General features: G+C 35.7%; 1 protein-coding gene and 1 long non-coding RNA gene across 2 annotated transcripts in view; both read right to left on the bottom strand.

Annotated features, from left to right (window-relative positions):
- The window catches only part of abcc6a (ATP binding cassette subfamily C member 6a), a 57,895-nt gene extending 51,539 nt beyond the window's left edge, over window positions 1–6,356 (bottom strand). Inside the window, exon 1 of the mRNA XM_087256703.1 lies at window positions 6,269–6,356. The gene's annotated coding sequence lies outside the window, so the exon portion shown is untranslated. The remainder of the gene's footprint in view (window positions 1–6,268) is intronic.
- A 2,663-nt stretch (window positions 6,357–9,019) lies between these two features.
- On the bottom strand, window positions 9,020–25,339 carry LOC101885660 (uncharacterized). The gene is given in 4 exon segments (NR_170240.1): window positions 9,020–11,151; window positions 12,870–12,947; window positions 13,067–13,237; window positions 25,224–25,339. It is a non-coding gene; the product is annotated as an uncharacterized LOC101885660 (long non-coding RNA).
- Between the last annotated feature and the right edge of the window lie 20 nt (window positions 25,340–25,359).

Genomic DNA, 25,359 nt, shown 5'->3' with positions numbered 1-25,359 from the left:
AGGGTATTCAGAGGGGACAAAAATGTTAAATGTATTTTTAAAAATTTATATTAAGCAACACATTTAGATTGATTAAAATAAATAAGCTACAGTTTGAGGAAATATAAGTCTCTAAAACTATATATATATATATATATATATATATATATATATATATATATATATATATATATATATATACATGTGTGTATATATAGTAAATTTGAGGATCTGATGACTAAAACGTTCAGAATAAAAGTTGATAAGAGAATAAGAGTTAATAAGAAAATTTTTGTCACTTCTGTGCAATTTTTTATGCCCTTGATGTTTTAAAATCAGTTGCATGCTGCATGAGTGTATTTTGGCTATTTAATCAAAAATGTTCTAGTTATGCTATAAAAATCATTCAAATGTTATTTACAGAACATATAAAGATAATTAGTAAATTTCCTCATTTTAATAAATCAAAATTAAATTTTTGTTATTAATTTGCTTTGTTAAGACACTATTTTGACAATTTTCAAAGGCAATTTTCTCAATATTTACATTTTTGTTTAACTCCCAGATTCCAGATTTTCAAATAGTATGACAATGATAATGACAAACCATACATTAATGCAAATACCATTTGGTCAGCTTTCAGTTGAAATTGAAAACTTAAAACTTAAAAATGAAAAAGAAAAAAAAATGGACACCTCTGGTATTGTGGTCCTTGGTCAATATTAAGATGATTTCCAAAGGAACATGTTGAAAATTACACTGTAAAAATGCTGGGATTTTCACAAAATTTCTTCATGCCATCACAACAGAAATAGATTAATTCAATTATTTTCCTTCGACCAACTTATCCAGCATATGTTTTACACAGCAGATGCCTTTCCAGCTGCAACCCAGTATTAGGAAACATCCATACACACTCATTCGCACACACGCCAATTTAGTTTAATTCAACTTTACCGCATGTCTTTGGACTGTGGTGGAAACCGGAGCACCTGGTGGAAACCCACATGAACACGGGGAGAAAATGCAAACTCCACACAAAAATGCCAACTGACCCAGCCGAGACTTGAACCAGTGACCTTCATGCTGTAAGGTGACAGTGCTAACCACTAAGCCACCGTGTCTTCACAAATATATTGTTAAAACTTAATTTTTGTGTTACAGATTCAAGTGGATTAAACATAAAACAATTAAGTTGTCCTAAACAACCCTTTACCCCTACCCCTTGTTTTACATGTTCACATGAAGGGGTAAAGGTGTCCCAATTCTCTTTAGCTTAAAGTGTAGGGCTAAGCGGAAGGGCTAGATACCCCTCGAAAGGGATAATCCGGGTGCAGCTATGCTGCCGTTGTGGCTGGTGTATTCTGGGAAATTTTCTTACCCCTTGGTTTTGTGTGTGGTCCTGAAAAATCTCTGCTTGAAGGGGTATCTATCCCTTCCCCTTAGCCCAACGCTTCAAGCTAAAAAGAATTGGGACAGCCCTACCCCTTCATGTGAACGCGCAAAATGAAGGGTAGGGGTAAGGGGAAGGGCTAAGCAGTAGAATTGCGATTGGGCATCTGTTTCAAGGGCCAAGAGGAAGGGGTAGAGGTAGGTTTAGTGGTACAAAAATAGAATTGGGCCTTTGTGGCGAGGGGGCGTGGCCGAGAGCCGTGGGAACGGGGTGAGGCCACCGCGTAAGTAGATACACGTGCGGTGCGCACCTGCCTCGGATCCTACGGAAGGAGCTCTGGACCATAAAAGGAGGACCGATGGCAGAGGAAGCCGAGAGAGGACCGGGCCCGGGCATGTTATTTTACTTTCAGTTTGACGGCAGTCTCGGTGAGGAGTTGCCGTCCGTTTGTTTTGGTCGTCACTGTTATTAATAAATCATTTTAAAGCTCCGTCGGTTCTCCGCCTCCTTCTTCTCGGCGGCCAAAGGGCCGTTAACTTCATTACAGTGGTGCCGAAGCCCGGGAGAAGGAGGAACGCGTTGTCCAGATGCCCTCGCCGCTGAGAGAGGGGGCGAGTGTTCGGGAGTTAACCCGAGTGGGGGAGAAACCCGTTCGTCTGCCCAGAGTGCCGGGGCGGCCTGAGGCTGGCGAGGAAAGGATCTGCCTGCTGCCGTCTCCCAGCATGGGGAGGAGCAGGGGACGCGGGGCTCACCACCGGAAGGGAAAGAGCTGAAGGGAGCCATCCCACAGAACCCGGGGGAGTCGCCGCGATCCGCCATGATGCCAGAGCCTGCATCCATCCACCGAAGCAGGAGCGGAGCAGGAGACCAGAAATGCCGCCAGCCAGCCAGGAGAACCGCCGCCGGACGCCAGAAGACGGACGGGTGGATAGATTCCTCCACAGGGCTCCCAGCACGTCGTCGCATCTCTCAGCTGGTGGAGTCTTTCCTCCTTTTTTTTTCCATCTCCTTTTCTCTCGGCCCGTCTCATATAGGTCTCGCGGGTGCTGTGGCGCCAAACCCCCCCCCCGGAGTATGCACAGCCACGGGGTGCCCCCGGCCTTAATTAATAAATCATTTTAAAGCTCAGTCGGTTCTCCGCCTCCTTCTTCCCGGCGGCCAAAGGGCCGTTAACTTCATTACAGCCTTATTTAAAAAAATACTTTTAATATTTTTATAAATATAAACAATTTTATAAATTCAAATTCATCATCTCAGCATTTGCTGTATGATGGAGCTTATTAGTGGAACAAGAAGTCAAAGCAATGTAAAAAAAAAATTGGACTGTTGCCACTTTTAGCCAAAAAGAGTCTGTTAATCTGGTACAAATCAGAGACCAAAGCTTCTGTCTCTATGCCAGTTTGGCAGAAATAATGCCAGAGTGCTGGTAAACCAGTCAAACTCTACAACATTTCATTAGACCCCTCTCTTTCTGTCCCTCTCTCTTTACTCTGGAGCAAAACCAGTCTGGAGAAAATAATGGTGTCATTTTCAACCCACTCTCTCTAGTGCAGATAAATATAGCTCTGGCCGCAGAGGTGCCAAACCCATTAAGTCGCAGCTTTTGGTAGGAAGTAAGAAAATATCTTTTTTTTTTTAAGAACCATCATAAAGTCTGTGGCAAAAAGCCAAGGAGTGGTAAATCCAGATGTGTCAGCCTACGCATGCAATTACGACTTTTGTTGTTTTCTGCCATGCTCCTTCCTTCCTGCTACAGTATGTCTTATGATTCAGTCGCGATCAAATGTCTGACTAAAATGTGCTGTCAAGGTTGTCTTGACGCATCTGTCGTCTACACACATCTCACAGGTTTCCGCTAGCCTTTCGGTTTCTGAGGCATCAGTTACCAGAAGTCGATTATGAGTCGAGGCTTTAATAAAACTGTCAGTGTAGTTTATAATTTGGGAACAAATGGGTCAAAAGGGGGTTTCGAAATCACAATTACGACATAATAATGGCCATAGTATCATAATAGTCATAATCCATTAAGATGTCAGTGTAACAATCATTTATAAACCAAAAAAGTCACAAGGAATATACTGCTTTGATCATGTGTGTTCTGTGCCTGAACGTCTTTCTTTGTTTTGGTCATTTAACCAATGTCAGTTTAGCCAATTATATTTCAGCACCCGGCGAGGCTGCAAGATCGTCGCTGGGTCGCTGGTTCAAACCTCGGCTCAGTTGGCGTTTGACCTCTATTCTGCCGCCCTATGCGCAGATATAACTGAGGACGCGCGGGTGCTGAGGGAGGGAGGTGTCACGGACGCCGCCCTCTCTATTCTGCCGCCCTATGCGCGGATATAACTGAGGATGCGCGGGTGTCGCGGACCTCTATACTGCCGCCCTATGCGCGGACATAACTGAGGACGGGGGTGGTAAGGGAGGTGTCGTGGATGCCGCCCTCTCTATACTGCCACCCTAGGCGGCCGCCTAGGTCGCCTCTATGGACGTGCCGGCCCTGCCCCCACAGTCCAAAGACATGCGGTACAAGTGAATTGGGTAGGCTAAATTTTCCGTAGTGTATGAGTGTGTGTGTCAATGTGTGTGTGGATGTTTCCCAGAAATGGGTTGCGGCTGGAAGGGCATCCGCTGCGTAAAAACTTGCTGGATAAGTTGGCAGTTCATTCCGCTATGGCGGCCCCGGATTAATAAAGGGACTAAGCCGACAAGAAAATGAATGAATGAATTTCAGCACCCTGGGTTGCCTTGGTGGAAACAACGTATTTCATTCATTCAGTCAGGAAGACTCTCAAAGCATGCATCTGTTGTAAATATTATGTTACCAACTGAGGGACATTTAAACACAAGGATAATTAATTTAAATAGCAAGCAGGTGTGTGTTACTTAATGAACTGTCATAGCAACTGAGGATCCAACAAAAACACACAAAGTAAACAGGAAACATTGAGGAAACTAATTTAAAGAAAAAGAATATATTTAAGTGAATCACTAAATTAATGTCATTCTAAATGTGCTACTGTCTTTTAAATCAACCAATTGTTAACCATTAAATAAAAAAATACAACATTATTACTTATATTAATGCACATTAGAATAGCTGTTGTTTAAATGTTCACATTAATATACCTGAAACTCTGAATGGTGTAATGAATTAAATATTATATTGATATTTTAAAAAGTTGAAAAATTAGATATTTACTTTTTATATATTTAAAATAGGTTTTTATACATAGAATGGGATGTCTCTAAATTTTATTTATACCACTAACACTACAAATAAATTGTCTACAAAACAATGAAGGAAAATGCATTTGGATAATATTGTTATCAGGCATACACTAAAATATCCGTAGATTAGCAGATTTACATATTTTGTGATTCACACTTTATTTTCCCCCATTTATTTATGTTTTTGAGTTGCATTATAGGACCTTGATCTTTCTTCAAACAACTATTAACCTTGAAAAATAAAAATAAAAATCGACTTTTATGAACATTTTAGTTTAAAGTGATATATTATCTGTGTTAGTGTTGTATGTTACAGTACAACAACCTTTAATAAACATAGACAAAATCTTTCTGATAGCATTGCTGGCTTTGAAAACAGCTGGAAACCCTTTTTTAATTATCTGTCAAATGTCAAGGATAACAGTTTAAAGGTATGACCCTGTCATTGTTTGCAAGATCACCACATTGCCTGTGCCCACTGTCCTAGAAATATACAGTTGAAGTCAGGATTATTAGCCTCCAATTTCTGCTTAACAGAGAGAAGATTTTTTAAACAGAATTGTTTTAATAACTCATTTCTAATAACTGATTTATTTTATCTTTGCCATGATGACAGTAAATAATAATGTATTAAATGTTTTTCAACACACTTCTAATACAGCTTACAGTGACATTTAAAGGCTTAACTAGGTTAATTAGGTTAACAAGGCAGGTTAGGGTAATTAGGCAAGTTATTATATAATGATGGTTTGTTCTGTAGACTATAGAAAAAAAATATATAGCTAAAAGGGGCTAATAATATTGACCTTAAATGGCTTTTTAAAAATGTAAAACTGCTTTAATTCTGGCCGAAATAAAACAAATAAGACTTTCCTCAGAAGAAAAAATATTATCAGACATACAGTGAAAATGTCTTTGCTCTGTTAAACATTATTTGGGAAATATTTAAAAGAGAAAAAAAATTCAAAGGGGGGCAAATTATTCTGGCTTTAACTGTATGTGTAACATTGTTAGCCTATGTATAAATCTGAAGGAACAGATATAACGATGATGTTTTATTTTATATCTGTCATTTATCTTTTTATTTTATTTATTTTTTGCTTTGTTTGCCTTTTCTTTTCTGTCTTTGTAGCTGTTGTTGCTTTTTGTATTGCTCTGTTGCTTTAATGTCAAAATAAAAATATATATAAAAAAACACTAAAATGTCAATAAAAGTCACTTTGTTAAACTTGAATTTTTGACATCAAAATTTAACAGAGCAGACATCAAGCTCCCATCGTGCAATTTACAACCGTAAATATATGTAAAAGGACATTTAATCTCACATTATTAGCATTCATAGTTTTCTGTTGTTCACCTGTGAGAAATAAAAGCTGTTTCTAAAATATAGATTACAGGTGTTGGTTAAGACAAAAACTTATTTTAATATGGAAAACATTACCTCTAACAGATTTTTTTTTACTTTGTACAACATTTTAAAATCAGCACTGCATTTTCAGCCACAATCTGTAAAGAAAATCTCCTCACACACTCATGAGCTTATTACATAAGCTTTTAGCTGAGATTTTGCTGATGAAATGGATGGAATTCCATGGTAAACAAAAAAGGAAAACCACAAAAGGAAGAGTAATCGCCTGCCAAATTGCAGACGCTTTAAATGGAGGGTACCTCTGTCTGGATTCCTTTGGATGAGATGATGGTTTGCTCCCACCGGAAGTGGATGCGTCAGGATTTTCATCACTCCAGTCAGTCTTCTAATTACAGGCTGGTTAAACGAAAATGTATCTTAATTTTACACGTCTATAAACTTGCCATATAATTACGTCTACATGTCAGGCCTATATCAGCAAATGTAACACCTTTATATTAGAGCCAGATCCCGAGCTCTTTTTCCGGTACTTCCACCCTCGTACTCTATAGATATCTGTGTAAGCAGTCTTATATAAGAGGTTACTTCTTTATATTTGTAAAAATATATATACTACGTGAGTTAATCCTATTTGGAATAGTGAGAAGTAAAAAGCATTTACTAACACACTTTCCTTTGGCTTATTCCCTGCTTTATCGGGGGTTGCCCATCCTGCTCAGAGAGCCATAACTGTCCTATGCAACTTCTGAAATCAGTAAGCAGTCTTAAGCAATTTTTTGCTCCTGTAAATTTTTTTAAATTAATTTTCCTTCAGCTTAGTCCCTTATTCATCAACGGAATGAACTGCCAACTATTCCAGCATATGTTTTACACAGCGGATGCCCTTCTAATGTTCGTCTTTGGTTAAACATGATTTGATCGCGGACACTGATTGCACATGATTACCCCGCATTATCTTAACAGCTCTGAATGATGTTAAACCAGCACAAAATGTTTGTGTTCATTTAATGTGATTTATACTTGTTCAACAAAAAACATTCAATCAAGTTAAAAATAAATATTTAAATCATGTTTACCCAAATACTTTAAGCTGGTTTAACATCGAGCAGTGTTGTTAAGATAGGTCCACGATTGAATCATGTTCTACCAAAGTCAACCCAGGCTCATCACTGATGAGTACCCAGGTCTACATTTCTGGGGACAGCGAAATACGTAAGCGGAGGTACATCTTCTCACTGTTTTTGATTATCTCAAATCTCTCTCACATAAATCCACCAGAGGGCACAATATACTGTACATTTCAGCCAACCAGGCTTGTTTGCTGTCGACCAACTGACTGACCCAACCACCCCCGTTCCTAAATCCAACCAATAGTCTAGAAAAAGAAAAGCTCTCATGTGATTTCACTACATTCACAGCCTGTTGTTTATTTATTTTATTTTGTAGCTTTTGTTTTGGGCGAGGCAGTGGCGAAGTAGGTAGTGCTAGCGCCTTACAGCAAAAAGGTCGCTGGGTCGATGGTGCGAACCTCGGCTCAGTTGGTGTTTCTGTGTGGAGTTTGCATGTTCTCCCTGCCTTCGCGTGGGTTTCCTCTGGGTGCTCCGATTTCCCCCACAGTCCAAAGACATGTGGTACAGGTAAATTGGGTAGGCTAAATTGTCCGTAGTGTATGAGTGTGTGTGAATGTGTGTGTGGATGTTTCCCAGAGATCTGTTGCGGCTGAATAGGCATCTGTTGTGTAAAAAATTGCTGGATAAGTTGGTGGTTCATTCCGCTGTGGTGACCCCAGATTAATAAAGGGACTAAGCCGACAAGAAAATAAATAAATAAAACAATGCTTTTGTTTTACCTGGTTTCTGGAACCGCTCTTCGCCAGACTCGAACCCCATCATCCCGGTCAACTTTGCTCTATGTCACAAGTCCGCCCAACGTACACGGCGAGCCACTGGGCAAACTGGTAACACTGGAAAAGCCGTCCACAAGGAGGTAAGCTGGTAGCAGAAGCCGTTAGCGATGTCATACTGCCCTGTAGCATTCGTTTTAAAGATGTAATGCAGCCTGATGTATCTCTGGCTACATAATCTAAAATTGTAGATATCGTATCAACAATCCGCCTGTGACCAAAGTGCTACTCCATACAGAAAGGTCTCCTGGTCCATTCTGGACTTCTTGCTTCCTGGAAAGAGTAACCTTCTTGCTCTGAGACAACTGTGTAACCAATTAGCTAACATGTCGCTCACTGAAAAATACAAAAAATACATATTATTTACATATTATCATCATAAATATTACAGCACACACAGTACAAAATAAAATACTACAGAGACTAAAAAATCGGACAGATTTTGTCTTTACAAAGAAACTTCTCAATATGCGTTCTTCAGTGATCTTGCATCCTTGTGTTCTCGTGTAACGTCATTATCAACTGCCAAAAATCAGTTACAAAACTCAAGACCGCAAGAATCGAGGACGCACCGATGCAGACTTGAGCGCAAAACTCGCTCGAGAAGTACCAGAAGTCATTGCGGCCTAATAAAGAAGGTGGGAAGAGCAGCATACAGTATATTTTATATATATTTATTATTAAAGTTCACTGTTCTCACGGTCTCCAGAGTTCGTTCTTCTGATGTAACCTGGCAAGACGGTTCTCCACAAGACTGCAAGTCCGTTCGCTGCGTTCATGGAATAGAGAAACAGCCTGTACATCATGAACAGATTTAATTCTAGCTTTAATTCAAATCTAAGAATTAATCGATGAACATAAAGCAAGCTTGCTTAAGTATACCGTAAACATTATTCACTGATCAATATAAATATTAAAGGGATCCTTCACCCAAAAATAAACATTTACTCACTATTTACTTACCCTCAAGTGGTTTCAATCCTTGATGAGTTTCTCTATTCTATAACACTAAAGAATATTTTTTGGAGAAAGCTGAAAACTAACCATTGATATCCATAGTACGAAAAGCAAACACTATGGAAATCAATGGTAAGAGGTTTCCAGCTTTCTTCAAAAAGTTTTCTTTCAAAATAGCTTATTTTCTGTTTAAAAGAAAAATAACTTTAAAAAGTAATACATTACAAACTTAGGGCTAACTTAAACTATAAATCGAATATTTATCATAAGACACTACTTTGTCAAAAAGTAACTAACTAACACATCTAATTATCTTTTTAAAAAAGTGACTCTAAGATTGCACAAACATACACTAAAAATTTTTTTTAAAAAGAGATTGTACTGGCAGAAAAAAACAAGGACATTTTCTGCTTTTTATTCTTTTATGGATTTTCCTTCATTTCAAAAAACAGAAAATTCTGTAAAATGTCCGTAAAAAAATGAAGAGGTAATTGTCTGCCAGTACATTCTCCATTTTCTTCAGAATTTTCCTTCTTTAAAAAAAAAGGAAAATACAGTAAAATTGCAGTATATTCTCAGTACAGTATACTTTTTCCATTAACGGTTATACAGAAGCTTCAGTAAACTTTAAATAGAAGCTTAAACATGTAAAAACACCACCTATAAAATTTTGCTAATGTACATTAACATATCATTACAAGGCCAATAGCTTTCTAAACATGGTAAAACAAAAGAAGCACAATGTACACAAAAAAATAATAATATTTTACATTGCATTCAGTAGTATAATACAAAAAAAGAAAACTATTAGCACTAAAATTTAAACACTTAACATAAATATATGTTGATGGAAAGGTTAATCTGTGTGTTACTTCACTTGTGTCATTTTTCTGTAGCACTTTTTAAGTGAGTATTGTTCTAAGTCCAAATGTTGATGAATACTTTAGTGTTAGAGTGTTATTCTTGTTATAGTCTACATGCAAACGCTGGTGGCCCTCCCTCACAGCCCTAAAACACCGTTTGTCATTTCCTCAAAGATTATTATCTATTATACTGTCAATCTACCCATTTACAAATCAGATTTTTAAGGGAGCACTGCAATTTTAAACGGGAACGGAGGAAGGCAGCATGTGTGGGCAACATCAGGACGATGCATCATTAAGGTTATTGCCTTTTATTATTCTCCGACTTCAGATCAAAGGCTGGGCACACGGTCAAGACTCCCTGATTGAAGACTCCAAAGCTGCTATCCAACATACATGCATCTATACGGAAAACCTGCACGCTGCAAATTCAAGAACAATGCCGTGGCAAGTCTTTGTCTTTGTGTAAACATCGTCCAATTACTTTAACTGTCTTTAATAGGATGCTGTGGCTTTGAACAAACTATAAGCAGGCCTTCTGGCCCAAAATAGAAGCTTGTGGAAATCCGTGGGATCGGCCCGCAGACAGCTCACTGGAGCCTGTCCTGTAATCTAATGGAGAATACCACCCACTCACCCCTGCTCAGTGACGTACATCCATTCATTTATGACATAATTCGTGGTACGGACTCATGCTACACAAACACGACTTAATGTTTATTGGCGTACTTTGGCTAAAAATATTTTTGCAGGACTGAGGAATAAGCGGGAGCTATGAGTCCTTTATGAGCGCTTGACCACAAAGAGCGAGAGTGTTTAACGAAACACAACCGGGAACGAAGATCAACATTTTTTTGTAGTGTCGTCTGAATATTTTATTTTCTTACTTTCCACAGCTAATTAGGATCAGATGGAGCTCTAAAAATGCTTCAAATTATTAAACCATTTTGGGTTTGGTTTTATATTTTAAATACTCTGCATTGTTTGTCGATGGTACTGAGATGTTTTTACATGGGCTCTGATAATTACAGTGCCCTTATGTACCATAAAAATAATATGAATTGTTATTTGTTTTGTTATTTTAGCTTAATTTATTTGAAGTTAATCAAGTTTTAAGTACATTCTCTAAGTTATACAAACTTTAAATTAATATTTTTAATTAATCTGATGTAAGTTGAGATGACTTGAAGAGTTCATTTGATTCAACAACAACAAAAAAGTAAGACAGCAAGACTTTGTTTAGTGTAGTACGTCTTTATACATGTAAAGCTGTGCTGGTATGGCTATATCGAAAACAGCAGTTGTATAACAATTGTATTTTTTTAATTAAACATAAAAGGTTTTAACTTGCATTTTCCAAAATGATACTTTTTTACTGTCTTTGTTTTTTTTTTTTACTGTTCATGGTTTTGTTTATAACAAGTGGCCCAGCTGTCATCCAGATGGGCTGCGCTGCCGTCTGTACAGAAGAGGAGAGACGACACTGACTTAACAGAGGATACTTTCAGTAGAAATCTGAATATTTTTCCTCCTGCATGAATTTCTGAACAAATTAAACCAGAAAACATTAGGTCATGACTTAAAATAAGATGTTATTGAGAAAAGTCACAGTTCAATGAGCTGACTGTTATGAGTCCACTTGTGCTGCATTTAATGGTCCAGAAAAAAAGATATTTCAGTTTTCTATTATGACAGAGATGCTCAGGCATCTTAAACACACCCTGACGGTCATGGCAGATTAAAACTGAAGGTTTTCAGGGGAAAAAAATACTACGCTTATAGTCACACCTTTTAAACATGTCAGTGGTAGAGTTCCTGAACTTTGGAACAGTATTAACTTTGAGTGTTATATAATCTAACTGGTAGGTCATGACCCAACAATGGGTCACAAGTCTGGTCTAATATGAGACAAAGGAAATAAATAATGCTGAATCCTGACAATATAATGTTACTAATCCCATTATTGTAAATGAAGTGTTTCTTACTTTTTGTAGTTCATGGCAAAGGCAAGATGTGTAATCAAACAACTCTATTTTGTGGTCAGAAATGAGAACCATCAGTTGTATTATTGGGGTCAAAACTAATAAATTATTATAGCATACTAAAGTTTGTATTTAATGTAAGATTTGAACATTTAGAAGGAACAGGTATTTTCTATCTGCTTTGACCCAGAGTTTAAAAAGTCTATTTCGATTGGCATGTAACACTCGAGATTTTGATTTAAAACGTCCACTGCTAAAACAGGCTGTGGGTAACACTTTACAATAGGGTTGTATTATTCAATGTTAGTTAATGTACTTGCTAACTTGAACAAACAATGAACAATGCATCTATTACAGTATTTATTCATCTTTGTTAATGTGTATTGATGGTAAAAAAGTTGTTCATTGTTGGTTCATTGTTGGGCGGACCAGCTGGCATTTCTGTGCGGAGTTCACATATTCTCCCCATGTTCGCGTGGGTTTATTCAATTCTGGGTGCAATTGAATAAATTAGCTGTAGAGTGTGTGGCTGCGTCCGAAACCGCATACTTCCATACTATATAGTACGCCAAAATCAGTATGCGAGCCGAGTAGTATGTCCGAATTCATAGAATTCGAAAATCAGTATGCGAGAAGTACCCGGATGACTTACTACTTCCAGCGAGATTTCGGAGTGCGCATCCCATGCATGCTGCGCTATCCCATGATGCCCCTCGAGCGAATTCATGAATGGAAGTAAATCGACGCAACTGACGCAGGTAGGTCGCATTACCATGACAAAATGGCGGATGTAGTACGTCCGAATTCCATTCATACTTTTCACATTCATACTGTATAGAACGTACTTTTCTAACGGCCGAGTAGTACGTTTAAATTGAAATGCAGTACCTACTGAGTAGTAGGCGGTTTCGGACGCAGCCTCAGTGTGTGTGTGTGTGTGTGTGTGTGTGTTTCCCAATACTGGGTTTGTCACATCCCCGGCTCGTTCCTGCTGCTCAGTTTACCATTCTCTCTCACCATTACATTCCCTCAGCACCAATCATCGCATCCCATCTTCTGCCACCCCTCATCACGCCCTAGCACTTTCACCTGGGTTTTAATTAGACACACCTGCACCCATCATCAGCACTTCCCATATAACCCAGCGATTCCAGTCAGTCAGTGGCTGGGATAGATGTCTGACAGTTCACCTTACCTTCTCCCTGACTGTCCTGCTTCCATGGATGTTCCCCCTCTTTAACGAACGTTTAACCTGTGGATGTTTCTCTCAAACCTGTGGATGAACAAAGCTATCATTACGGGGAGTGACTTTACACTCCATGTCTGCTTGAAGCTATCTGTTTACAACGTAAATAACTATTCATTAGCTCTACTGCAAAGACTCTCACTTACCTGCTTCTCCAGGTTTTAATGCATTACTTGTTTGAATAAATTGATGAAAGGAGATAACCCTCCTTGTCCTCATTATGTGACCGTGACCGGGTTGCAGCTGGCTGGGCATCCGCTGCGTAAATTCCTTTAATAGTTGGTGGTTCATTCTGCTGTGGTGACCTCTAAAATCGACTAAGACGCAGGAAAACAAATGAATGATAATGCAGCAGCTAAGCCTATGGTAAGTGCAAATGTAAAACATTATAGTTCTTAAATGAAAATTTCATTCAATGCAATTTAATTTGAATACAATAAGTATTCAGTTTTGACGCAAGTACATAATTAAAGACACATAATATAAATTGGGAACAAGTGTGATTGCTATTCTACCAACAACTCAGCCTCAGACTAGTGGTGAATCACTAATTTTAATACACAAACAACAAACTAACTATGATTAATAAATACTGTTAAAGTATTGTTCATTCATAGCTTGCGTTAGTAAATACATGAACAAACATCAACTAATAAAACCTAAGCGTAAATTGGGACCTAATTATGCATAACCTATAAGCTGGACACTGCTGATGTACATCAAGAACAATATGGTTCAGTAGTTGCAGTCCAGGTTCATTGGAGCCTACACTTCTGCAAAACCTGAACTATTTGATTGCACTTTTCAGATGACACATCTACAAGAAGCCATTGTTTGCTGAATGTATAATGGCAGTAGAGAAATGAAAGCAGTAGTGCCAAAAGGTTAAGGCTAAATGTGTTTGGAAATAGAGTTCCCGCTCTGAACCTAACCAACAGTGTTAAAACCACTGATCTATAATAGAGATTAGACATCTTATATAGAACAGCGGTTAAAACACACATGCTGATGCACACTGTTATAGCTCAGCTTTGAGCTCTTTTGTTGGACCGTGTTTTACCAGCCTCGTGAGTGCTCTAAATCAGGAGTCCAATACTGTACCAGATGAGCTGCTGAGCAAACTGGCTACATCAGAAATGTTGTACATATGAAGATACGTTATGCATATATCATTTTAAACATCAATATAATGTTTAGAGGCCTACACACATAGTGTAAAAAAACATACATTTTTGCTAAATTAAATCTTTCTGGTTGATAAATCTAAAAGTAGCATTTACATAAACCCTAAATAATCTGATCAGGCTTATGTGAGTTTTTGAGTGGCACTAAATAACGAATTCCATGCTGATTACATAAACTTTTTTTGCTTGTTCAAACTGCTTATTTAAAATGAGCTGAAACAACACAATTCTTGAGATTTCATTGGGACAACTTAATTTTTTACATTTTTACATTCAATCCAACTAAATTTGTTAAAAGCGTTAAGTTAACTTAATTTGTGTTGGAACAACATGAATGAATTGTGTGGAACCCTGCATTTTTTACAGTGTGGAATTTATACTTTGATGTCTGAAATGAAGGTTAAAAAAAATCAGTAAATACAATTAAATATTACAAGAGTTCTAATACAAACCAACAAAGTTTTGTGTAGTTTTGTGGCTTTAATTGTCAGAAACAAAAGCTGATGCTTCCCATATTCTTTTGTTTTTCCCATTTTCGCCTATATTTTTAAGCTTGTTTCATATTATTAGTGAAAATAAAAATTCTGTGGGGGAAAAAAGTATATACTGTACAAATGCCTTCTGCTCAAAGAACATTAATAATAATGTTCATAATAAAAATAATAATCTTTATTTTTATACAGTGCCTTTAAAAATACCATCTCAAGGCACCTTACAGATATAAAATGTGCAGCAGTAAAAGATACAAGGATGAATGAGAACAAAACACATAAAATATTAATAGTAATAGATCTAAAAAGATCATATAGAAGTCGAATCAAATCAAATAAAACCTACTCTAAAAAGCACATTTCAAGAAATAAAAGGAGTTTTAAGAGAAAAAAGACAGAGTTCAGCAAATTTAGGTGCCAATAAAGAGAATGCCCATTAAATGCAACTGTTTTTAAGAAAAAATCTGTCTTTACTTGTAATAATACTTGTGATCCAGTTGCCCAAAATGCATTGGAAATGTGTAATATTTTAAAAAATAAAGCTTATTTCAATGCAAGCTGCTTTTTTTGACTACAAAGAAAGTCAGAAACTTATGTTGTTTTTTAAATATAGAAGAACTCGCTTTAGATTTTTAGTAGATTTTGCAATTTGCACTTTAAAAAACTAAAACATTTATTTATATCAGCTCAATTTGTCTTAAGGTATTTCCATTAACACTGCATCAGTCTTTTGTGTCAGACAATATTTCCAAACATCTGCTGGTGGAGACAGAAGCGTCTGTGTCAAAATTAAACATTACTAATAAGCATTTGTATATTATTTTGCCTGTGATGTGCAGACTCTTGCTTGTTTGCCGGCTCATTGTGAAATCTGATTCATCCCAGTCGGCTGAGGTCTGTCTGGACATGAAAGCATGAACCCCGCAGCCAGGTGCAGATGCAAAACAAGCCTCTGACACCTTTCCTTACACTAGTCTATTTGTCAAAAAGGCACAGACAGATGCAGTGGCATGTAATAGCTTACATCGGCCTGCTGAAATCACACAGTCTGCAAAAGCAGCCTGTTTTCGAGCGGTTTAACAAGGTCTGCAGATGAGAAGAAACATTTCAGAGGACAAACGGTCCAATACTGGCGGTAAAATGTCTCCTTTCCCTAGTTTAAATAGCGGACTATAAAAAGAGGTGTGTGTTTACTGGAAGAGACAATGCAAATTTAAATCTGAATTTGATTCTTGTGCTGTTGTCGTTGCGTTTATGAGTTGGTTTGCTTTTCCAGGGGGATACCACTGAACAGCAGTAAAATAAAGTGTTGGACCAATTTCCAAACTTGCACCAGGGTTGCGTAACAGGCGCAAGCAAGTAACCCAGTTCCTGACCACAGGCTATTATATGCAGCAGTTTTTCCCCTGAGTCTGCTGGGCTTCGCAGGTGATTTTAATCCTTCAGACCCACTTTATATTAAGTGTCTTTATACTATGTACTAGCACTTAATGTGTACCTAATGTGTATATCCATGTTTTACATTGTACTTACATTGTACATTAAAAAATTCTGGATGTATTTGAGTCAAAAACAAACAAAAAAAAACATTTAATAGTAAAAATGTGTCTTATTTATGCCTATTTGTAAGTATCTAAAATAAATTAATAACACATATTTTAAAAAAAATATATATATATATAAGTGAATATGAACAGTTATTAAGTTTAACACATTTGTCAGTGTTAAACATTCCTTAATTACCTGAAATATAATCTCAATGGTGCAGTACTGCAATTCAATGAATTACAAATTATTATTTAAACAACATGAAAAGTTTTTTTATCAAATATTTAAGAGCTATAAACTTACTTTAAGCTCTGTGTAATTACACTCTGCCAATGTCACTGACTGTCAGATCAGTTTATTACATGATTTACATGAGATATTGTTAAAGAAATAATTATATAGAGAGAATTAAGTCTTGCTTTTGTACCATAATTAACAACACAAACATAGACAATATATTACTTGGTCTCACTTTATATTAAGTGGCCTTAACTAATGTGTACTTACATAGAAACTAATAGTTTGTTACAATGTACTTATTGTGTAAATACATGTATTTACTGTGTACTTATGATTGATTAAATACATGTATGTAATTACATCTGTAACTAACTTTTGTAATTACATTTGTAAATACACTGTTAACCATCCCTTACACCTTAACCCACCCTTAAACCTACCCACACCACCAAACCTGTCCATAACCCAACCTCTATCCCAACTCAAAAGCACCACAAGTGTTCTCAAATACATTATAAACACAGTAAGTACATTGTATTTATTTTTTGATGTAAGTACATAGTAGTTAAGGACACTTAATATAAAGTGGGACCTATTACTTTATTCATTCATTCATTTTCTTGTCGGCTTAGTCCCTTTGTTAATGTATTTAGTCCCTTTGTTAATTATATTTATGAGGTCCGGGAAACATTTGCAGGTTTTGATGAATAGGCTATTTTATGATAATACTTTACATTTAAGTACAGCAGTTTTCTTTTAACTTTTTAACAACAGTGCCATTTTTTATTAACGTTTAAAAACACGTTTTAATTTAAACGTTGATGTTTTATTTATGGTTTTTTTTACCTGTAAGTGTGTTATTGTTCAAACTATGTATTATGTTTAAAGTAGCTGACAATAATAAATATTTCATAATAATAAGAATTTATCTGTTTGTGATCTGTGTAGTCGCTTTATTAGGCCTACTATTTATTTCAATACCAGTCATTATGGTTGTTCTTTTTCTGAGTGAAAGAAAGCTTGAGAAACACTGCTAAAGACAATTCTATAGAATACCAAAAAAAAACGTGTTTTATAGAATTATCTGTGTGTTGTCTTAGACCCGACTCATGGTCGAGAATTAGGTTTATTTAGTCTGTCCTCCCTGACTCATCATCCCACTTTTAGCTTCATGCTAAAAAAATCTATCAGGAGGCATGCTTAGTCTAAATAAGATCACCATCATATTATTTAAACTTTGTTTTGTCAACTTGCAAAACTCACTATGTGCTGACAACTCTGCATAAAAGGCTATTACACCGGCTTCACAACACATGAGCAGCGCGGCTATATTTTTGGCATCCATGTTCACACACAAGACTTACAGTACACCGGGAGCAGAGCAGCATGTCAGCATCAAGCAGGGGAGGTATGTGTGTGGGGCATGGGTTTATGTTTTTTTTCTGCGCACATGCTCAGTTTGCTTTTGATTAAACTACATTGTCAACATGCTATGAAGACAAATATACATATAGGTTTATATTTACATGCTATGTATGTCAGTGCTATTGTGCTATTACAATGACAATTTTCAAGTTATTTGTAATATTAAACTAGACTTGTATACATTTAATAAGTTTTCTTCATATTAAAGTTACTGTAAATTTAATTAGATGCAAACACAAAATAGGATGTCTCAATTTTCAATTTCATCTGTAATTAATGTTGTTGTTACATATATAATTATACTGTGTTGCCTATTCATACCGCTTAACTCACTTTTAAACTTAACCATACCACAAAACCTGTCCCTAACCTTACCTGTATCCCACCTCAGTAAGTATTTTGCAATTAAATCTGAATACAATAAGTATACTTTATCCAATTATTATTTTGACATAAGTACATAGTTAACATACCATAACATAATATAATTAGGGAACTATTGTGATTGCCATTCAAGGTCTCAACATGCATAATTAAAATAGTGGTGAATCGATAATATTCGCACACAAAAACTACAAAATAAATCTATAACAAAATAGCACAGCTTGATGTTGAAATGGTTTGTTACATCATTCTTCCGCCAGAATTTTTGGTAAGAAAATTGCACACACATCGCTGCCTCAAAAACAATCTGGAAGATTCCAGAGGTTATATACCTCAAAGTATTAAGCAATCAAAAATTGTCTAACATCTAAAAACATGAATGTGCATTTAATTATACACTTTGTGTATTTTAAAGTAATCAGCTGCAACACATTAGCAAAAAAAAAATTTTTTTAAAAGCTTGAAATTACATATTCTTTACTTGTGCTTGCATTATGCTTGCTTGCATTAGCTACTAATAAAAAAAATACTTAAAGTGATAGTTCACCCAAAAATTACAATTTCATTCTATTTACTCACACTTAACTGGTTCCAAACTTTTATGAGTTTCACTAAAGAAGATATTCTGAAGAAATCTGAAAACCAGTAACCATTGACTTCACTCAAAAAGTTGCGTTTGATGCTTGTTCAAGCTACTATTTCAAAATGAGTTGAAACAACACAATTGTTGGGGAGACAACTTAATATTTTTGTGTTCAATCGACTTAAATTTGTAAAAACGATTAAGGTAACTTTAACATAGGCTCGTCTTGAAAATGTAGCCCTATATGCATTTCTGGAGATCTCAAATAATGTAGCCAGAGGTATGTATGGCTGAATTTCGTCTTTATGCTACCGGGCTATAATGCCGTTTCTTTTCACGCTTACCAGCTGACTAATTACAAATGTTTGGACGGCTGTTACCAGCTGTTACCGTCGGTGGACTTATGACATGGAGAAGAGTTGACTGTGACGATGCGAACACAGGGTTTGAATCCTGGGAAGAACAATTCCAGAAAGCAGGTAAGACAAAAACAAAAGCCAAAAAATAAAATAAACAAATAACAGGATGAGAATGTGGTAAAATCTGAAAATGTGGTAAAAAAAAAAAAATAAGACTGCTACGAGGGCTTTTCTTTTTTTGGATTGCTTTTGAAAACGCTGTCAGTTGGGTTTAGGGAAGGAGAAAGGTGGGTCAGTCAAACGGTCAGTCAGTCGACAGCGAGAGAATTTGCAATAGAAATTTCAGATCTCAAAAGGCTTATACACCATGCCTGTCAACATTGGGAAGTGAAAATAAGGGATATGCCCACCAAAATAAGGGACCCCCCCCCCCCTCCTCCTCCTTTAAAAAATCCCCAAATTACAGTTCATTTGGAGCTGTTTCATTGTAAATAAACAGTTAAATGGACAGTAATATTTTTAGTATTATTATTTACAAAAGAAAAAATAAATCTATACATTAGCAGCAAATACATTAGCAAACATCAAAGTTAATAGGTATTATAATGAAATAGAATCAAGCTATCAAATCTCATTAGCCGTATCTTCACTGTATAACTTGTGAGCAACCAATGAATCTCTTATTAATCTATATTTTTTGTTTGATTACATTAAATAACAGGTGTCACTTTAAAACTCATTATAATGAAAGCATTCGACTGCTTTCCTAACTTTTTATGCTCATTTAAGACAGTTCTGATTAGTTTAATCTTAGTTTAATCTTGTGATTAGTTTAATCTTCAACTAAAGATTAGTTGTGTTTGGAAAAAAAAAACACCAAGATTGACATCTTTAGATATTATTATTATTAATTATGTGTATATGTCGGTTCAAACACGTATCCAAAACCCAGACTTTCACTTCGCTTCATATCGCGTGTACAGAATCCCTTTGTGAAACAGCGTCTAGTTATCACTATAGAGCGCCTCAGCTGACAGTCATGCACCATTGTTTGACTGTTTTGAGGATTGCATAGGAGGGGTGACGACACCTGTAATGAAAAAGGAAGGGGAATCGGGCAGTTTTTATATTTATTTCAAAGTGTTTTCGAGCCTAAACAAAGCGAAAGCACAGAACAGACTCACATTTAAGAGCAAGGGGCGGCCCCTGGTGGTATAGGGAGGCTCGGCTCTTTAATGTTCCTTGCCACCCTTCAGAGAAAGACTGAAAATATGGGAGAGATACGGGAAAATACCTTTACGGGATTATAGCGGGATAAAACTGTAAAATTCGGGAGAATCCCGAGAAAAACAGGAGGGTATGGTACACAGAGGCCTTTGGTGAATTAGCAAAAACAAAAACTGCAAAAAAAACTTACCTCCTGAAACGAATTTGGCACTCTTCAGAAATGTGTATAGGGGTACATTTTCAGAATGAGCCTGGGTTGGCTGACTTAATCGATTTGTGTTGGGACAACATGAAGAAATGATAGTAGGTAAAACATAGTGGGTAAAAGAAATACTGGAAGTCAATGGCTACAGGCTTACATCTTTTCATCAAAATATCACCATATGTGTTCACCAGAATAAAAAAGCAAACAGATTTAAAACAAGCAAAGGGTAAAAAAAAAAAAAAAGACAGCATTTTCGGGTTTGGCTGAACTTTCCCTTTAAGATTAAAAACAACAATCTTTGATGCAGGTCAACAAATTTAAGCTAAATATATCAAACAGCCCTCAGCACACATCGAGGCATGAGTGTTCTGTCCTCCTTCAATGGTGCAAACAAATAAACAGAATTGTGCCCGGAGCTCTTAGACATTACTCCACCACAGCTATGTCTAAGGCTGTCTGACCAGAGCCTTGGAAAGGAGGTGAACACATTATTTCTTTCCACATTTGTGGACATATTACATGCCTGCAGACCTGAAATGCTCAATTAATGCCTTTTATAGACTATTAATATGGGTAATAACATCATTAGGTCATCTTAATGGATATACAAACCTGAACTATCATCAATTAAGCATAAGATGTCAAAAACTCATCATATAAAATACAGTTGTGGTGCTTAAATTGCAGGTTATCCACTAACCATAAACTCTTAGCACATTATTCTAATATATTACACCACCAAATGATTTTACATATCTTGAAACACAGCAAGTGTTAACACAACACTAATTTTCTTTTTCCCGGAGGCAGTCACGTTATGTATTTCTCTTTTAAATTCATATGGTTTGATCTCACTTTTTTTCTTTCCTACATTACATCACGCCCCATTTCACACATTATTCAAAGCCAAAACCGTCCAGTCACGTCGGCCTAGAATCGGATTCCCATAACTAACTCGCAGTATAAACTCTACAGGCCGACTTCTACCTACAGTTCAATGTTTGCCTAATACAAATCACAGTTCCATAGCAGTCAGCACTTTCTTTCTTCAGATGACCAGGCTCCACTTTTATCACTGTAGTGAAATATGTGCAGTATGCATTAATCTAAGACATAGCTACTGAAGCCATGGAACTCACCGGCTGACTTGGATGAAACATCACATTCTGCACTTCACGAAAGTTTATACACCCTGAAAATGACTTTGAGAAGTTCACATACTGATTTGCTAAAATGTTCCACTAATTACTAAGGGTGAAATACACAACAGCCATAATGCAAAGGGCAATTGCATATGTCTACGCCACTGAAATACAGCAATGAGAGCAATTATGCAAGTGTTAAGTTGCATACACTATACTCTTTTATTTTAGAAGTGAAAGCTCCATTTAAAAAAGTAACCCTGTGAAATGCTGCCAGCTTAAAATAACTACTATGAAAGCTGCACAATATTGGAAAAATCTAACATTGCGGTATTTTATTTTTCTACAATATTTCTTGCGATATTGAGAATAACTTCACAAGATGAAACGAATAAGTCTATTTGGAAAGAATTCATAATTTTAGATACAATGGGATGATTTTATAAACACAAACATTGATAAATACAGTAAAGCAATGATACAGTACGAGTAAAATACTTTATGGATGTCTAGAAATATTCAGAAAGATAAATTTAAGAATCAATGGTAAAATAACACTGTACAGTTTTCATCGTATATTTACCTGACTTTAAAAAACACTCAGTCGCAGACCCTAAAAACAAAAATATATGATAAACGCTTTGGTAACTCTATGGTTAAACACTAAACTGCAATGACAAATCATAAGTGTTTTCAAATATAGGTCCTGGTCAATAATAAAACCAGTTGAACATTGCAGATTTTGCAGTGTAACTAGTGCACATGTGCATATTTCGATATCGATCATAAAACTATATATTGTGCAGCCCTAACTACTTTTAAGCTTTTAAAAAATGTAATTTATTCTTGTGATTCAGACTTGAATCTTTAGCATTAACCAAGTCTTCATTGTCACGTGAATCTTTAGAAATCTTTCTAATAACTAATTTGCTGCTTATGATGAATGATTTTTGGTCCCTAGTTCTGGTTAATGGTTCTTATTAATGACTCATTTTTGGACGAAAACTGACATATTTTTTTTTTAGGATGCTTTTATGAACAGAAATGTTATGAATGTCTTAACTCTCACTTTTGATTAATTTAATTAGGGATGCACTGATACTAATACCAGTATCGGGTCAATACTTGGTTAAAATACTCGTACTCATATCGTACATGAAATGCCAATACCATGCACCAATATCACTCAACAGTATTTCACTACATGGATGTGATTTGTTGTCCTACTGTACCTGACTTTATTGTCTTAATATATATATATATGGCTGATTCCAGCGTTATGGACGTGACATTTGCAGTAAAAAAATGAAACGTATATACTCAGAGAAGGTATATGTTAACAGTATATTGAATATATATATATATATATATAAACCAAATATGCAATATGATGCTAGATTATGTAATGTGTGAAGTCATGGATGCGTGTCAGCGCAAGGATAACTTATCCTTTAAATGTCCATGCTTAATTGGCAATCAATACAGGGTTGTCAACAATGTGTTTATATTTTTGGCTAAGAATTTCCTTCTGTTAATGATTTTTGTGTTCATCCTTGCTACAGGCAAACAATAAAATCTCCTTTTAAATGAATTGCACTTTCATTGAAACCAAATCTAAAATGTATCGGAATTGGTACACAGCATCGGCGAGTATCGGTTCATCCTAAATTTAATGTATCCTTGATTAATAAAAATGGCTTTTTAGAATAATTTTGAACAAAATGTGAAAAAATCTCAAAAATATAAAACCACTACTGTGTTCAACATCATAATTATCAATCATAATTTTAAAAAATCTTCTTGAGCATTATTATGCAAATTAGCATATTAGATTGATTTCTGAAGGGTCATGTGACACTGAAGACTAGAGTAATGTTGCTAAAAAAAATCTGCTTTCGATTACGGGAATAAATTATTATATAAAATATATTCACATTGAGTGTGTGTGGATGTTTTCCAGTACTGGAATGCAGCTAGAAAGAAAAATTCTTTTATGAACAGAAATATTATGTTTATGAATGTCTTTACTGTCACTTTTGATTAATTTAATGTGTCCTAGATGAATAACAATTGTCTTTAGAATACTTTTGAATATACCAGAGTTTCCTCAAAAATATGAAATGCCACTACTGTTTTCAACATTATTAATATACACACACACACACACACACACACACACACACACACACACACACACACACACACACACATAAATATATATATATATATATATTTTTTTTTTTAAGCAGCAAAGTAGCATAAGGGATTGATTTCTGAAGAATCGTGATACACTTAGGACTAGAGTAATGATGCTAAAAATTCAGCTTTCAATCAGGAATAAATTACCTGTACATTTGATTTAATATTACACAATCTTGCCATTTATATTGTATTTTTAGTGCTTTGGTGAGCATGAAGAGTCTTGTTTAAATGTTTGACATTAATATTACATTTTAACCCATTTAATTTAATAAATAGTTTTTAATAAAATACTTTCTTCTTATATTAACCAAAAATTAGAAGTGTATATTTATGCAAGAGTAAACATAAGACATTCTACCTGAAATGTACATTTTCACTTGAAAAAAACTTAAAGCCTGAGCTTTAAACTTGTCCTCCTTAAAAAAAATCACTGATAGAGCACATCCTTCATCACTGTCAGTTTCTCCTCCATCAAATGATGTCACTTCCTTCGAGTCATAGGCTTAAATGTGTATTGCACGCATTTCATGTTAAAGTTAATGCAAATGTGACAAGACTGACAGACAGAAACATGGGGACAGTAGGCCTAAAATAGTATTTTGTTTGTATAATTTATTTATAATTTTATGTTTTTAATCAATTGACGTTAATAGAAAAAAAATTAAATTGCTATTTCTGAAGTTTTTTTTCCCCCTAAATAACTTTTTTTTTTTTGCATAACTTAAACTATTGAAGCTGTAGGTTCAATTGGGCTGAGGACAAAGACAATGACAGGATTTGTACAATTGTAAAGTGTTTTTAACAAAGAAAAACAATCTGAGAACCAAATGAATGACATATTCCTTTACAGAACTCACAGAAGACATTTTAGAAATTTTTGGGGATAAAATACTTTTATTCACTGTATTTTTTTTCTCACTCATTTATAACACATTTTCATTTGTTTTTCTTATACTTGTCCCTTTTATTCCTATTTATGCAACGCACTTTGAATTGCCACTGTGTATGAAATGTCCTAGGCCTATTAAAAATAAACTTGCCTTGCCTACTAATGTAAGGACAGATAATGAACGTTTCTGGCAGAATGTCCTATAAATATAAGTGGCTATAATAAGCTTTTTTTAACCAGAGGTTACATGTTATATGCTAAACTCACTGTAAGTTTAACTGTCATATTGATAAATGTTTTGTATTGCTTGACATGTACTAGTTGGACTCATTTGCGTGTAAGATCGCCACCTATAGGCCAAAAAGTTAAATATTACAGCAAATATTCAAATAATAAAACACCAAAAGCCATGTTTTTTCGATACCTTAATTTGACACACAGCTTCCGTTGTTTGTCATCGTTGTCTCCACAAACCGTTTTCTCCGTGACACATTCCCAGAAACATCACACACAACCACCCACAACAGTACGTGCACGAACGTAGCGACGTTTCGATGACG

This window comes from Danio rerio, chromosome 6 (genome assembly GCF_052040795.2).
Source record: "Danio rerio strain M-AB ecotype USA chromosome 6, GRCz13ab, whole genome shotgun sequence".
Taxonomy (NCBI): Eukaryota; Metazoa; Chordata; class Actinopteri; order Cypriniformes; family Danionidae; genus Danio; species Danio rerio.
The sequence above is the reverse complement of the archived record's forward strand: the minus strand, read 5'-3'. Positions and strand labels throughout refer to the sequence as shown.